Here is a 17,178-nt window from a genome sequence, read left to right on the forward strand (position 1 = left end):
GATCTTCATTTTCTGAGCAGAGTTAAATACAAAATCTACTACAACAGAAAACAGAAAAAAAAAAACATAAAAGAAAAATTAGACTATGTAACTCACAATGCTAATTACTTCAAACCAATAAATAAATTACATTTTTACAGCCCCTCGATAATTTTTTCCAGTGCATTATTTTTTTCCATTTACAAATGTAATAATTATAGTTCGTTTGGATATAATATTCAATAAAAATCATTATTTCAGCATTCATTATCTATGTTTCATTTTTAATTAGTTTCATATTTCATGTTTAATAAAAAGGCAGTTAATGTAGTAATTATTTGTGTCTCTGATAAATGTATCCATTTGATGTGTGCGGGAGAAAGAACTATTAACCCCGACTTCCTGGCTAACTCGTCTCTTCAAATGTAATATCTGTTTAAATGTTCTTTGGCATTCCGGACAAGATTGGAATTCGGGAGTTCTCCAACCAAAGGTCACGTCGTTCTTCCGATTGTATGTTAAAGGAATTATTATATTAAATTTAAAAGTACAAACTCTTAATAAATATATTTGGTAGATTTCATAAACCGGAGTCATATGCAGTTATCTAACTTATACATATGTCAAGGGTCATGATCGTAGTCAGTTGAGAGATTATAATCTCTAAAACATAATTGTTAACCCAAAATAAATAAATATTTCAAATATAAAAGATTGTTAACGATTATTAAGTAACTTTTACACTTTATTAATTTCTATATTTTTGAAATATTTACAGTAAAATTAGTAATAAATCTATTAAAAGATTTATTGAAAATGATATGTTATTTCTCCCTCCCCCAGCTATGCTGATATAAATCAATATCATTATTATATACAAATTTTATTCAACTTAAGCCATTCCTTTAAAGTATGAAATTCATTTTCATTTTTCATAATATGAAAAAAGAGCCTTTGAAAAAGAAACTTTATAAATAACCTATTCACTTTATATAAAATCACGTAAACTTAATACATCTTACTATATAAATTTCATAAACTTCTCAATTCTCATAAAATATTTATTTACATGAAATATCTTTATTACACCGTTTCATTCCACGCTTTAAAGAGATATATAAATATTCATTAAGACAGGTAATGTGTATTACAGTATGTTACCTTTGCTCCGTTGTAACCGACTTAGTTACGATTACAGCGCCACCTAGTTGCCTGATTCAAAAATATGCCAGCAATGAAAACTTAATCTTGATGGCGTCGTTTCGGTGACAAACAAGACAAGAACTCCCTTGTCTTCCTACCTCTTGAATACCTCATTCCTCCCAAATACAAAACATCATCCTCCCACCCTACTAACTGTAGCAGGAGTCAGGTAGATGACTTATCGAATGCCAGATGTTGCGTTGTCAGGTTGACATAGTTCATGAGTAGCAGAGGCACCGCAAAAGAACGCAGGAGCCGTAATAACTTTCTCCGAGAACGGAGCGCGAAGGGCTGTCATGTTTTCGCGTATGGCCGACTTTATTACAACGGCAGCGGGTCCATCGGTGATTCGCGTGCTCAGAGAGTTTATATCTGCATAGTAACGAAAACTAGTTCTCCTTCCGAGAGGAACGCAAACGTCTGTAACGACCCTCGACCCACTGAAGAATTGAATTGCCAAAAAGCAAGTGGGTGATGCTATTGCGCGTAGAAAAGTGCTCAACAGATTGGTAATAACATTCTGATTACGGAGATCCAAAGAAATCATTTAGATGATAATGATAATAAGCTAGTTTGAATCATAATTGTTTGCATTCCTGATATACAGTTGTCCGCACTTGCGTATTAATATCTGAATTTGAAGAGATAAATTTAATAAAATAAACAACACCATGCAAACTACATAATACCAACCAACGAAATATCTATTCGTTAATTATACTTGTAAGAGAGGAGAACGTGGAATCGACCATGAGATGCGGTGATTAATACCCTTGGAGGGTAATGGATGGCAATGCTGTAGCCAATGAAGTTCTAACTGAGGCTCTGCTATTGCTGTTACCCTCCTGCCATGATCAGAGCCAGATTCTCCCCTTTAAGCCAGTCCTTATATATGGACTGGCTTAAAGGGCGAAGCAAAAATGCTTTTCATCTTCCCCGTTATCTGTAGAGGACAGTGTAGGGATAAGGTGTTATTGAACAATTAAAACTCTGATCATAGCAGGAGGGTAACAGCAATAGCAGAGCCTCAGTTAGAACTTCATTGGCTACAGTATTGCCATCCATTACCTCCAAGAGTATTGGAGTGAATGAATCAATCATCCGACCCAGGACTTTAAGGATACTTGCAAGATCTTAGTTAAAGTTACCTTATATTAATAAGATATTGGTGGCTTCTTTACTTATTTCAATATGTTTAAATAATTCAAAAATATTTAAATAATTTTTTTCAAAAATAAACAAATATTTTACTATATTATAATTTATATGTTATTTTTAGAATAATTTAAAGTTTTCTCTTAATATCCGATTTTATAATTTAAATGCACTCTTTAAAACATATCTAATCACATTCCAACTACATATTAAATTTTCCAGACCATGAAAACCACCCCTGTAACAGTTTCAGATATTTAATTAAAGCCATAAAAGTAATTAAAAGTTATGAAATATGGAAATTCGTTTAAAGTATATGGTTGTCGACTTTTATCACACACACACTTTGCCTTTATTTTGCGTTGTTGTAATAGGTTGTCACTTAGCTTTCACGCGCAAAACGCCAGATGCATGCCATAAGTGAGCGAAATATCGATAATAATGTTATCGCTATCCTGAATTCTTTAGCCGAGAGTTCCCGCCAGCTACAATCCGTTTCTACGGCAACGGCCTAGAAGAATTCGTAATAAGATAGCAAAGCTAGTCATGTAACTATATTCAGAGTCTAAAAAAGAGTAAGAGAGAGAGATGGGGGAAAGAGAAGGAGGGAAGGTGAAAGAGGTATTTACAACGACATCTAGCTGGATACTCCCGACACGAGCCTTTCCAAAAAATTTGCGGAACCGACACAGCATGCGCTCGAATACCCCCTCCAATCTGTTTTCTTTCACGCTCCAGTTGCTTAGTAACATCCCCCCTGATACCCGCGTGCAAAACTGTCACCTAATACAGCCTAATTGTTGTGTGCAATTAAATGTTAATTAGCAAGATGCAAAGTGTGTAACAAAGCGTGGCTGAGAGGTGGAGATGCCACTCCTGCTAAGTTATGTAAACCCCGATACGGCATCATTCTAACCGCACTGAACCTGCCTATTGGCGTGTCTTTAAGTATCGATACACTAGTCGAGATCTTAAATATTTAAGCAAGTACTAAATTTGTGGAAGGATAACTCACGGGGATAATTCTCACATTTTGAGATAAATGAAATTAATTCAATTTGCGTCAAAACAAAGTTAAAAATATTTTTGAATCTCTAATTAATGATAAAAAAATATTATTTATTTCTTAAAATACTGTTGTTTTTTAGTGTTTCATAGTGATATACTCTGACACCATTTATTGATATGTATCACAAAAATCCTAAAGAATTATTCCCTAGATTGCTTTGTTTTTATTATGCTTTGGTGTAATTGACGTTTCAAGCTGTGTTGAGAAAAATTTTTTATTGAAATTGAAAGAAAAAGTTCAAGATTGGCGTAAATTTAATTTTTGTTCAGTTATATCCAGTATGGTTTAAATAGAAATATGTGATTGATTTGTAAAAAAAATGACGTGTTATAAATAATCTACAATACAAAAGACCAAACAGGTTTCGGTTCGATTGATCTGATAATCAATGGGTCACTAAACAACAATGGTATTGAGCAACGTATCTTTTTATGATATTCTAAGATTGTTATGATTGGTTTGTTTATGATCATCTAGAGTTGTTTTCATACCTGTTTTTCTGAGCAGGGAGGTCAGTGGGCTTCCTGACATCTATCTCGGTGTGTGTGTGTGTGCGCGTGCATGCGCGATTGCAAAAACACATTAAGCAAATATTTAAACAACACACGCCCTTGCAATGTCGTCGAATTGCGTGACAAAAATAGGCATGGATTTCGACATATTTGTCATTATTTTTGTACTACAAAATTAGTACACAGAATTAGTGCTACACAATAACGCTGACTCCTAGCGGGAATATTCATAAACGTATAAAAGTGACGATAAATTAAAATATAGATATACAGTTCGGAGAAAATGACATATAAAAGAATACGCGATATCATATTGGTAAGGGGAAGCTAGAAATACATTAAGCAAATGATTCCTTAGAAGAAAATTAATTTTAATTCTTATAATTAATATTTTTTTACTTAAAAAATATTGACATTAATGTCATTAAAATACAGATGTTATTTAAAATGTTAAAATAATAAATTTAAAAAAAACTGAAAAAATATTTTCAAATGATGATTTATAAAACAATTATTTTATATGTAAAAATATTTTAATTTCATTTTACACTCTTTAAAAGATTTTATGCGTTGTTTGCTTTTTTTTTATGAAAGATTAGTTTAGGATGGGTCTGAAGATGAACTAAAAGTTGATGCAGATTTATTGCTATTCATATTGTTTTTTAGATTTTAAAAAAGGTGAGGGAATTTGCATAATTTCCTATAATTACCTATTCGTGGAGATATCTGTAAAAAGGTCACATAGCAAAAGCCTAAAAGCCTTGTGTGTCTGTGTAATAATAGCAGACTATCTGTATATTGGTAAGATAGAAGTCATTTTTTAGTATATTTGCTCTCCATTGAACGAAGTACAGAATTTTTAAGGAGTGCTTTGAAAAAACAGTTAGGAACTGTATGAAACACTGGTCCAAGTTTTTTTTTTTTATGTGTGTGTGTGTGTGTGTGTGTGTGTGTGTGTGTGTGTGTGTGTGTGTGTGTGTAGCTCAGTCGGTATTGATGATTGGAGAAATCGGTTCGGATCCATCTAGGGTGCGAAGAATCTTCATAAGGCTTTTCAGCTAAAGGTAAATTAACTGATCTCATAACAGACATAATACATTGATTCAGAGCTTTATTCCAAACATATAGAATGAGTTCCTGTCCTCATAGCAGTTAAGCAAATTTTGTTCTTATTCATTCAGCTTTTTTTAGATGTTGAGGCAGCTAGAGATGTAATTTATAATGTGAGTAGAAACTTGAAGATAATTTTTAACGAAAAAGAAAAAATCTCGCATTGCTCGGGGGGGGGGGATTTGGATTATTTATTAATATTTTATGTTATTAATTTAATTAATGTTTTACCAATTTTAATAAAAAATTTTAAATAAATAAATAAATTTTGGTACAACTATTTTAATAAATAGTTGTACAATTTTTATATTAATGGTACAACTATTTTATTATTTTAAATTAAGTTATATAACAAAAATTCATCACAAACAAAGTATCATTAACAATTTTAATCTATTATTTCCCCGAAAATTGTTAAATGATAATTTAACAAAAGGTGATCAAAAACTCCTTTTGATGCAGATTATTAATAATAAACATGATTATTTTTATGAATTTCCATTTTATTACACTCGATTTCTATTATGTAATAAGTACTCCTATTATTATTTTAATTATTCATTAACTCAAGGGTTAATTTAAATCAAACATTAAAAATACAATTTAAGCCGACTCCTTTGAAACATCAGCAATCGCCGACCAAGTACTCGAGTTCCACATTAATTTTCTTGATGCTATTTTAGTTCCCATTCAATGGGATGCTACTAAAAAAGAAACCTGGAGACTCTAAATTTACGAATCGATAAAAACACGCCAATCTTTTCCACTGTTTACTTTCATACAGTCACGAAAGAGAAAACAAAAAAGTGGAAGTTAAGTCTGGACTAAGATTCTGTATTATAAGTGCATCGTCAGAGAAAAATTTTGCTGAGTCAGGTCATTTTTCCGCCATCTCCACCCAACAGCCGCAATAATGAACTAACTCAGTGATTGTCTCTCTCTCTATGTAAAGAAAACAGCTCATGATTTCTTATGGGACAACTGGTGACTTGACGCCCTGCCTGTGTAAGCGCCGATTTCTTAGTAACACCCTCTCCATCGCTTTCCAATGTATAGAGCAGACTGTGCTTTCTTTCCTTTTTATTTTTTTTTTCTTACTCTGACTGACAAAATGACACACACACACGAGATAGTCGCTTCAGCCAACTAGATGACGTCATGTAATTCTCTCGCGCGCTCTGAAGAGAGAGAGAGAGAGCTCAGAGAAGCTAGCTTTGGCGTTCTTTTGTGTCGTATCCAACATCCGGTCGTTATTTGAGAAACATTTAAGACAGTGTGTTAAATATGTTCATTAAGAAGCTAGAAGAGACAGTTTTATCCATTCAGCAAAGAATGCGGAACGTTTCGTCTGTCATTTAATTTTTTTTTGTGCTTTTTTTTTTTTTTCCCCATCTCTGTCAAACCAAGCAGGAGTTTTCATTGAGAATATGAATACGGTTGTCATGGTTACTAATTTTGAACATGTAATCTAAGTTGATTTTTCTGTCAGGTTTAATATTACAGATAAAGGTACGTTTGGGTATGGAAGGATATTAATCCGAATTATTTTCCCAAAAGTCTAATAAATTTCCTAGTTCAAATTATCAAAGAAATATTGTAGTTGAACTTAACTTTGTTGGTTCTGTGAATGTGGAACTAGCCTGAGAAAAGTAGGAAATTATTTACTTTATTACGTCTTTTGTATCGAAAAGAAACTAATGATATTTTAGAATAGAATATTCTGGAAAATTTGTTCTGTCGAATTTTCCATAATTTCTTTGAACTGGACTGTACTAATCCTTCAGTTTTAGCAATCAATTTTCCCTCAACAGTATTTGGAGAAAATTACTTTATTGATTTGGGTTGTTCTAGACATTCCAAATAAAACTATATAAAATAATAGCCAAACAAATTCTGAAATATGGCAGTGAAACATGGAGACTTGGGGAGAACGGGATAAAAGACAAGTGGAAGCTGCAGAAATGAAGTTCCTAAGACCGCTCGCAGGCTATAAAAGAATGGACAAGATAAGAAATGAAGAAATAAGAAAACAATTATCCATAATTAACATAACAGAAGACATCACAAACTATAGAAAGAACTGGAAATACCATGTAGAAAGAATGAATGAGGACAGATGGCCAAATATTGCCTGGAAATATAAACCAAAGGGACACCGATCAAGAGGAAGACCCAGGAAGGGATGGGCAAAAGGTTTTCTAAACCTTCTGCCTAATACGCGAAGCCAAGAAGAAGAAGTCTTTATTCATCTTACAAATCTGTTACAGATATGTATGATGTGAGCTGAATTACAAATCTGTTACATTATTTAACAATAGCATTTAGCTATAGATAAACACCGTAACAGATACAAGAATAGATTGTTGATGTATGTATAGGTTGCTATCTACAAAAAAAGGAGCATCCATAGCTAAGTTTGGTTTTAGACAAGCCCTCCGGTTCGTAAGATCCGGATTCGAATCCCGTATAGGACTCAAGACCATTGTACCATCATTCTCTAAAAAATAAGTCTGCAAACAAAGCCGTTAGTTTTTTTTTTTTTTTTTTTTAATTCCATCATTTTATTGCAAGGTTGTGTTATAAAATTTAAACAGTGCCCGAAGCTACAAACTAAAAACAACTAATGCCATGAAATTTTGCCCGTCAGAACACAAATCAATGATATTTTCGCACGTGACTAGAACTATTGTAATACATTCTAAAGATTTATTGTTACGCTTTATTGGTGACGCCTGCAGAAATAAAAACAAAATATTAAAACCTACAACGTCATAATAAATACACGATTTGCAGGTTTTGAAATATCATTAAAATGAAACATCATATGTAACATGTTCATTATCATCCGTTTGCATTGTTTTATGCTGTAGTTCTTTTTCCGCTCGTTATCTTCAAAAAAGAGTTCATAACAATGATTTATCGCACAAAAATATCATATTGCAAAAAACCTCTGTTGAAGAAACATTGTTGTTTCTTGTACCATTGAAATACTCGGATGACAGAGCATGTAAGATAAAACGAAAGGTCTTATTTCCTATAACTACAATAGAGAAAGAAATCCGACTCATTTTATTTTAACAAAAAAAAAAAAAAAGCAACAACTGTAAAAAAATAAAACATCTATCTAAACTGCAGTCACCTGTTTCACGTTGAAATGTTTGAATTTTCTATTCGGATATCAAATATCAATATCTCTTAAGTGAAAAAAGGGGGGAAATAACTCCCATCAGGGACCGTAGATTGAGCCAAGTCTACTATAGAGTTTCATCTGTTACGCGATGCAAAGAAAAGATGTCAGTCAATATTTCTTCAGTACAGATGCTTTCTGTTTAACGATGCTATTCTATATCCTTCAACAAAAGAGATTAATATAAGCAGCAGCCATTTTATGGTTTGCTTCAAGTGGTGCGGATTGAATGGAAGAAAAATGTTTGAACAATCGAAACAAGATCTGGATATCAAATGAGATAAACTGTTTGTTTCGGCAGTTAAAAAACGGCGGAGATAAAAATCCTAATGCTTTATTTTCAGAGTTTTCATTTTGAAATTTGCTGATATATGATATCTGTTCACTTAAAACGAAATATATATATATTTTTAAATTCAAACTCTGCAATTGAAAAAGACAATAACAAAGATTGTATGGCCAATTTTCTTTTTGAATACTGTGCAGATAAAACACAGCTACTTTATAGACTTAAATAATCTTGGAGGGGGGGAGGGATGTTATCATAAAATAAGTTTGGTATAGTTCCGAGAAGAGAGATCGTAGTTTTGTTTCGAAGAAACATTTTGGTTGGAAAAACCTGGGTTCTACGACACGATGTATCTTTATGAAGACTTTTCAAGTGAAGGTTGAAAAATCGTCGGTTCGAATCAGGTATAATATAATAACATAATAAAATCACAGAGATCTGCTAACATGTACGGAAAGAGTTGCATAACATTAATTAGGTTTTGGAATAAAATTAACAAAGTGGTTAAAAATTATATTTTACACATGAAACTGGATCTTTGAATACAAATATGCTAAAACAACTATTTTGAGCAGTTTCCCCATTTTTGTGGGAAAATAAATACACTTTCATTACAGTTTTTGTATTTGTTTGGGTTAGTTTCATTTCTTATTGTTAAAGGTAGTGTGTGTTGAATATTTTTGGCTCTAAGTAAGTATAATGCATGTGTATTGCTTCTTTATTTGCTTTAGGAACTATATATTTTATGCCCTTACGTCTACTAAGGAAAACATCTTTCAGATCATTAGGGTTCCATAATGAACATTTGGCATTCTTTCACAAAGTTAGTGTTAATACCAGTGGCGACTCGCCACTGGTATTAACTGCGACACTGCAGCACCCCCAAGGGAAAAAAATGAAAATTTTAAATTTTGTTCGTGTTTATAAATAATAACAATGCTTACAACATTATATAAATGTAATACAACATGTTAAAGGTTACAGCTCATGTTTTAGCACTGATTGAATAGTTAATAATTGGAATTGTTCGATTAACGCTTTAGATTGCCCTGCGATCTAACGCAGTGTCGTAATTATCACGTTAGGCCAATTGCAGCTGGTTTCGCCGATATTCGTTTGCGCTTCTCATTGCGTGTTGCCAGTGATTTCGACACTGCTCGTTTGGGCAGTGCATCGTATGCTTGAGCGCGTTATTTCTGTGAGATACGAAACTTTTATTATTGGTGTTTGTTCGTGGTGAGGGTGAAATATTTTTAATAAAGCAATTTTTTAATATGTAAATTTATTTATTAATAAATTGGTTACTGATTAGGAAAAAAAGAATATTTTTTTTATTTTGTATATGTGTAGCACCCCCACTTAAAATTTTCACCGGCCGCCACTGGTTAATATCACTGTATTCTGTTTTGGTTGTTTTTTTTAGGCCAGCTATAACACTTTTGATTTCGGTTTCACTTTTGTTTTAGAAGGGGTGGATCGGTTTGCTGTAATTATAATCACACGAGCCACATCATTATAATCATATATGTGTTTTAGTTATGAAGTCGCTGAGACAAATTCTCGTAGTTAAAATCAGACTTTCTTTCTTTCTCTTTGTTCAGATCACTGCAAGGTCACCTCTTTAGCCACAATGACCAAAAAGCACCGTACGCCGTGGTTGCCTTGAAATAGATACGGTAAGTTTCCTAATCCATTGCTTCTTGAAATTAAAAAAAAGTATTATGTGGTCATATTAGAATTAAAATTGGACCGTAGAAATATATTCTCTCTCTCTCTCTCTCTCTCTCTCACTCACACACACACACACACACACACACACACACACACACACACACACACACACACACACACACACACACATTGCTTTTGTGAAGCAGCACTCTCCTGTCCAATGCGTGATCACAGAGTGGACACGAACGAAAGCTGTCATCAGTCAATATTCACTGCCCTCTCTCGTCACTGTTGAAGCGACTGGCAAGAGTAGGATCTCGTCCATTATCTTGCCAGGTATTTGGTGTTTAATGAGACGGGGATGAGGAAGTTCGTAAGGAGCCTAGTACCCTCCTCCCCTCACTTCCGACACCAGACCAGGTATCTGTAATGGTTGCACACAGGACAAGGCAGGAGCTAAAAGCAAGCTACAGCTTTCCATTACCTCGAGGTCTCGCGCGTAGCATAGTTTTCCCCACAGCTCTTCCGCTCGAGCCTAATACATCAGCGCGCGTGGCAGACTAAAAGAAAATTAATCGGTTGTCCAATTTTTTTTTTTTTTTTTTGTGCACTGCCCATGCGCTGATGGATGTGGCAGATCACTGCTGATGTACCGCTTATTGCACCGTTCCATCCATCAATTCCGTTGTCCTGCATGACGAAACGTAGCGTCTAATTTCACCCATTAACTGTCACTGAGTGCCACCAAATTGCTCCGACTAGCAGGATGCTGTCTGTAGGAAATCTACTCGCTGATACGCTTCGTAAGGGAATTCGACCCCTCCCCCGCACACAAATATAACGCGGTGAGGAGCCCTCAAATTCGACAAACAGACGGCGGCATGACTTAAGCACACCTATGACAAGCTTCCTGTGTTACCGAAGGGACCTTGGCGAATATAATTTATGAGATAACGTTGGTTGTCAGTCTTCCATTAGGAATTGCCTCATGCTTTCGTTGCATTCTCTCTCTCTCTCTCTCTCTCTCTCTCTCCTTTTATTTTCTTTTTCTTTTCTGTTGCAGTTCGTATCTTTTCCTCCTTTGCATCCTCTATTCTCTCACTTGCACATTCTCTGTTTCCTTTTTAACAAACCTTTCATGAATTAATTTCTTATCATTTCAATTTCTCTTTCCTTTACTTCTGACCCTTGTCTCTTTCCTTTTAAAGTTTTTTTTTTATTTTATTTTATCCACCCATCTATTGTCCTGTCCATATTATTTCTTTCTATGTCTATTTTATTCTATATACATGGTCTGTGTTCGCTTCTTATTTTTCTCGGAGCTTTCTTTTTTCTGTCCATGTACACAAAGTACAGAAGTAAACAATGAAACCCACACAAGGAGTCGCTCGAACAAACAGATTCCCATCGTCTGTCTCCGTAGTAGGTCACAAAAGCTATTCACTTGAAGATCACAAGATTTAAGAAACCCGAACACGAAGTGGTTCGCCATTTCTCACCCATTTTATAGCTTCAAAATAAAAGTCGCCCATTCGAAAGGTACATAGAAGGCAAACATTTCCCTATTAAATTCCCTACAAGTTCGAAGAAACTGCAAAATAATCATTATATAGTCTTGTTTTCAGGAGTAAGAATGTGCTTTCTCTCTCTCTCTCTCACCAAGATTATCGTTAAACCTCTAAGATAGTCGCATGTGTTCTTTGCGTCATACTTGTAACTCATCCTTTTATAATGTTGTCTCTTCTTTCTTGAGACATGAAGTGGATTTCAGCTGACCCAACTATTTGAATAACAAACAGGAAATAATAGTGAGAATTATGGTTTTCAAACTTTAATTCTGCTAGCTCATCTTTAGATGCAGGACAGCTCTAAGATTTCTGGCATCTATAAAAAAAAAAAAAGTATTCTTTTGAATTCAAATTTTGTAAATTGATATTTTTAAACTAATGTTTTATAAATCAGCGACTCTTTACATTGAAAATTTGAATAAATCCCCATTTATCTTCTCTTAACATCGGCCCTCCAATTTGATCTTGACTTAGCGAAACGCAATAGTAATTCGTACTTCGCTCTGTAGGTGGCGCTACTTTACAGGGTTATGATGGTTGTGATGGTCGTTTCCCCCAACTTTCGCTTTCCCCAAACTAAAAAATCCCATATATGTATTAAGATTGCGGGATGATGCAGCAATTGATTGATGCTAAGTTCTATTACTGTAGTCAAGACAACCGACCTTGGAATACTTTTAAAGATCGTGACTGCCTCTAACGTCATTATGACTTCCTTTCCGAATTTGTTAAGATCCCGTAACTGTAAGTCTGATAGATCATCTGGCCGTCCATTATGCTGACAATTATATTACCTCGCCCTGAATGACAGTAGGACATTAGTTACCTTCATATCTGCTAGAGGGAGCCAGATAAATTGCATTTTAATGGATCCATTTCTAAGATGGATTTTAATGTTCTTTCCTGTGATTTTTCACTTTCCTTCCAACTTTGCCTTCTATGCGTATTTCTCTATGCATTTACTGCGTGTTAGGCGTCCGTTTGCATCCTGAAACTTTTATCAGCTCTGCTCAATTGCAAACGCTTTTAGGCAACTATCGCTACGAAGTCAGTTTTTCCCTTCTGTATCTTCAATCTAATTTTTTGCTTCTTTCTGCCGGTTAACTCAATCTAGATGGTAGTGGGAATGCTCCCTCCATCTTCTATCCCATATAAAATGTTACGGTTTTCATTACATCCGCATCACGTGATTTACTAAAATTCAAGACATTGACACCAACCAATCGCAGTTAAGAGCTCCAACGCATTTTATCTAAACATTCTATATACAGTAACTTAACTTATAACCTTATGATGGAGCGCCATCTATAGCTAAACTTCGTATACTGTAGTGTAATTTATTTTGAGTGTTTGATAAATTTAGAGATCAGCGAACTAAAATCCAGAGATCTCCACTGTGTCCAATAATTTCATATTTTTAGTAATTAAATAATATTCTCTTTAGTTATATAATTTTATAATATCATTTGTCATTACTTTTTGATATCATTTATCAAATGCTGTACCCTATTTCCGTTATCTGAAGCATTATAACATCATGATTTACAAATATCATGAATTAATAAATGAAAGTTCAATTAAATGCTACTGTCTAGCCACAAATTAGTATAAACTTTTAATTGATATAAACTTTATTAGTAGACTAATTAATTTTTCAAAATTCTATTTCTATCTTCTTAAAATTTAGAGAACTGAAATTAATTGACACACCTTTTAATATTTTATATAAAATACATTTAAAAATTTTAGAGTATTAAAAATTAGGTAATTGACATCCTAACAGACTGATCCAACTGGCCGCTGACTATGATGCAATGGACTATTCTAAGCACAAAAGACCTAAAGCCATCCTCAACCCCCTCACTGAAGATTAATCTCCTAGCCCGCTCAGGGCGAGCAATATAGCTCATAAACTCTTTCTACTCACAGTCTCTGTTAACATAGCCGGGAATACGAAAAGCTTTTGCTTCACCCGTTAAGCCAGTAATGTTACTAGTTAATTAGGTAATTGACATTTATTTTATTTTATTTTTTTTATTTTTATTTTTGATTAGATGGGTGAAGCAAGAATTCTTTTCATATTCCCCTTTATCTGTAAGAAGAAAATGTGTGGATGGGGAAATATAGAGCTATAAGCTCTGATCATGGCAGGAGGGTAACAGCAATAGCCGAGCCTCAGCTAAAACTTCATTGGCTATAGCATTGCCATCCATTACCCTTCCTGGGTACCCATTTTAGTCGCCTCGTACGACATGCATGGGCTACAGTGGGGGCTATTCTTATCCCGGCCACCACACGGGATGAAGGTGATTGGCAGAAATACCAAAACTAATTTAATTCTCACTCTCGATATAAAATTTTTAGTATATATTTTAATTTTAATTTTTAATATATATACTTTGTATAAAATATTAATATAATATAAATTTTTATAAAGATCTATCTAAATTTTTAGATCAGGTGATTAGTACTAATATTATTAATAACATTCTTTCACAGTGCTTTTTTGTAATCTAGGGAATTTAATCAAATACCTTTTTAATGTTTTATATAAGAAAATATAAATAATTTATGATTCCACTGTCATTCAACTAATATAAATAAGTTAAGGTTTCATTATATATGTTTAGGTTTCGTTGTTACCATAAATTAAAAGTATAAAGTGCAGTGTGAGCAGGGGCAACTCGTGCATAGGCACTGCGGAACTGCAGCACTCCCAATTTTTCTCGATACGTAAATATATTAATTAATTTATTTATATTTGCTTGTAATATTTAATTTTATCATCAACAATCCTATACAATTCTCTTATTTTGTAACAAAAATAATAAAAAATCCATCGTGTAGCACTTAGGAAGGCGAAGGACGCTAGCAGCACTGTGTTTTCCACAGTGTCATATTGCTACGCGCTCAAGCATGTGCACATTATGAGATGCGAGCTATTAACGTAATGCGGCACTGTCTGTCGCGCAGTTCCACTGTTGTTTATATGCAGTTTGCGCCAGTAGTAGAGTGTTTGTAGTGCTTATCGTGTTTACTCCGTTTCTTTAAATATTTGGACATTACAATTAAAATCATAACATTTATTATAGTTTTTATTCTAGAACATTATTGGAGTTGTGATAATGGATTTTATTTTTAAGTAATTTTGAATTATGCCAAACTGTATAATTTTATCGATAATAAACAATCCTTTTTCGTGTTTAAATTTTACTATAATTTTGATATTTTTTCCAAACGCGTATACACTGTACTTACAGTGTGCATGTATATTTCGAAAGTTGCAGCACCCACACAATTTCAAGGCACGAGCCGCCGCTGGGTGCGAGTAATAATTTGTTCAATTGTGTTGTGGAGCGAGTACGAGTACGGAATAAAACTAATACTCCATTTTCTTGCATTCCGTTGGTTATTAGTTTTATTTATATTTTACAATAGTGTGAGTACTTAATTTTTGTATAACGTGGATCTCTCTCTGATGCCATTGAACTTAACAAGGAGATACGCCTCTGAAACCGATCAAAATTTGCGAAATAAAGCGTGCATCGACAACAAAAGCATCTCGCTAGAAAAACCAAGACACGTAAGAAACATGGAAATCTCAAAAATCAAACAAGACGCATCTATACCTCTCTCTCTCTCGCTCTGGAGTACAGGTGATACTGGTATCCTCTTTTGTATCTGATTTTATCTTACCTGCACACTTTTTATATTCGAGTTTTTGCTCTTTCTGCAGTAGGCAAGCACAACTGTTTTCTTAGAGGCGCGCGTCAGCCCAACCACATTTGATGTGGTGCAAGATTCAATTTTCGCAGGTCTCATCTCCATTTAACCCTTGTTTCCTTCGGTTGAAACACGCTCTTACAATATGAACAACAGGTGCTGCTGGCTAGCAAGGCCATTATTTCCATACCTTAAGTAGCTTACCTCAGACGAAATATCCTCTTACTCAGGCATTGTTTACTTGCTCTGTTCGGAAGTCAACATCATTTTGGTATCGTGTTTTCTTCTTAGTTCTTTTTGTATTATTGTTGTTTTTTGTTTGTTTGTTTGTTTGTTTAGCTGTATAATTCTTTATGACACTCCTACCTCCCCCACACAAAAGTTGTAAATCAAAGTGTATTAGCATGTTAGGGTAATCCGGGAACCTTGCTCTAATAACTAGACATGATAATTTTTAAGCAACGAGCTGCGCAGTCGTGTCACACCGCGAGGAGCAAATCATATGAATCAAATCATAGGTGCAAAATTCACAGTGAAATTAGGAGAAGAGAGAGAGAGAGAGAGAGAGAGAGAGAGAGAGATGATAGACGAGAATAACGCAAAATGAAGAAAGAATTAGTAGACTGTTTAATTTCACTAGATTAAGGAATGGAAATAGAAATTATCTGAATCTTGTTGTTGTGTGGGGGATTCCCCTAATTTTCTTCATCCGTTCCTTAGGACCGTCTGAGCCCTCCAATGAGGAATTTTAAGTACGTATTTTTGACTATAGATCCATGTGTGTGTGTGTGTGTTCACGGGCCGGTTTACTTCTTCTGAGGGACAAAAAAACCCGAGTTAATCTCCACCTCGTATGAGACAGGCTAACTCACCTTTAGTCGAAAGATAAAATAAAGGTTTCTCACGTCATAGACGGGAATCGAACCCAGGTCTTTTCGTCCCAAGGGCTTCATCTATACCGACTGAACTACGGAGGCTCTATTTGAATCTTGTCCTTTCTATGTATGATTTTTTTACTTTATTCTTTCTCTCTCTCTCTCTCTCTTTCAAACATACGCACACCCACATCCTTTCCTTTTTATTTAGTCTTCACACTTTCGTTTTTTTTTAAGTCCTTCCATCTTTCTTTCTCTCTTTTCTCATATTTCAATTTAAAGCTATCCCATATTATTATTTTCTCTTTATTTTTCTTTATTTCACTCTGATTCTTCTCTCTCTCTCTCTTCATTTTCGTCCTCGTCGTCTGAGCAATTCTGGTATAAGCTTTTTAAGCCCTGTTCCTTCTCTGCAGATGAAGTTGATCTTTCCATCTTAATCTTGGACGTCCACGGTCTCTTCTTCCTGAGGTTTACATTCTAGTGCTAATTTAGGAATCCTATTGTTATTCATCCTTTCTATGTGTTGTAGCCAATTTTGCTGGTATTCTTCTATTTCTTGTATGAGGTTTTTATTTTCTATATAATCGTTCGCTTATTGCTGTGCTTTTCTTTTTATCTAACGTAGTGAGTCCCAGGAGAGGTCTTAGGAACTTCATCTGTGCTGCTTCTAGTCTTTGTTTGTTTGTTTCTTTGCTTTAGAATCCAAGTTTCCCTTCCAAATTTGAGAGGTGATTTATAGGTGATGTTACGTAATCTTAATTGAGTTTCTTTAGTCATTTGTTTTCCAAAATTTCTTTTAATTGAGCCATTCATTCTATTGTAAATTTGTAGTCT

At 34.2% G+C, this 17,178-nt stretch overlaps 1 protein-coding gene across 3 annotated transcripts in view; it reads left to right on the forward strand.

Annotated features, from left to right (window-relative positions):
• The window catches only part of LOC150109305 (irregular chiasm C-roughest protein-like), a 641,937-nt gene that overhangs the window by 243,799 nt on the left and 380,960 nt on the right, over positions 1-17,178 (forward strand). For all 3 annotated transcript variants that reach the window (XM_090407227.1, XM_090407244.1, XM_090407237.1), the window contains one exon: positions 10,106-10,180. The gene's annotated coding sequence lies outside the window, so the exon portion shown is untranslated. The remainder of the gene's footprint in view (positions 1-10,105; positions 10,181-17,178) is intronic.

The sequence above is a fragment of the Typopeltis vanoorti genome, chromosome 2 (genome assembly GCF_054136105.1).
Source record: "Typopeltis vanoorti isolate ZY-2024b chromosome 2, IOZ_Tvanoo_1.0, whole genome shotgun sequence".
Lineage (NCBI taxonomy): Eukaryota > Metazoa > Arthropoda > Arachnida > Uropygi > Thelyphonidae > Typopeltis > Typopeltis vanoorti.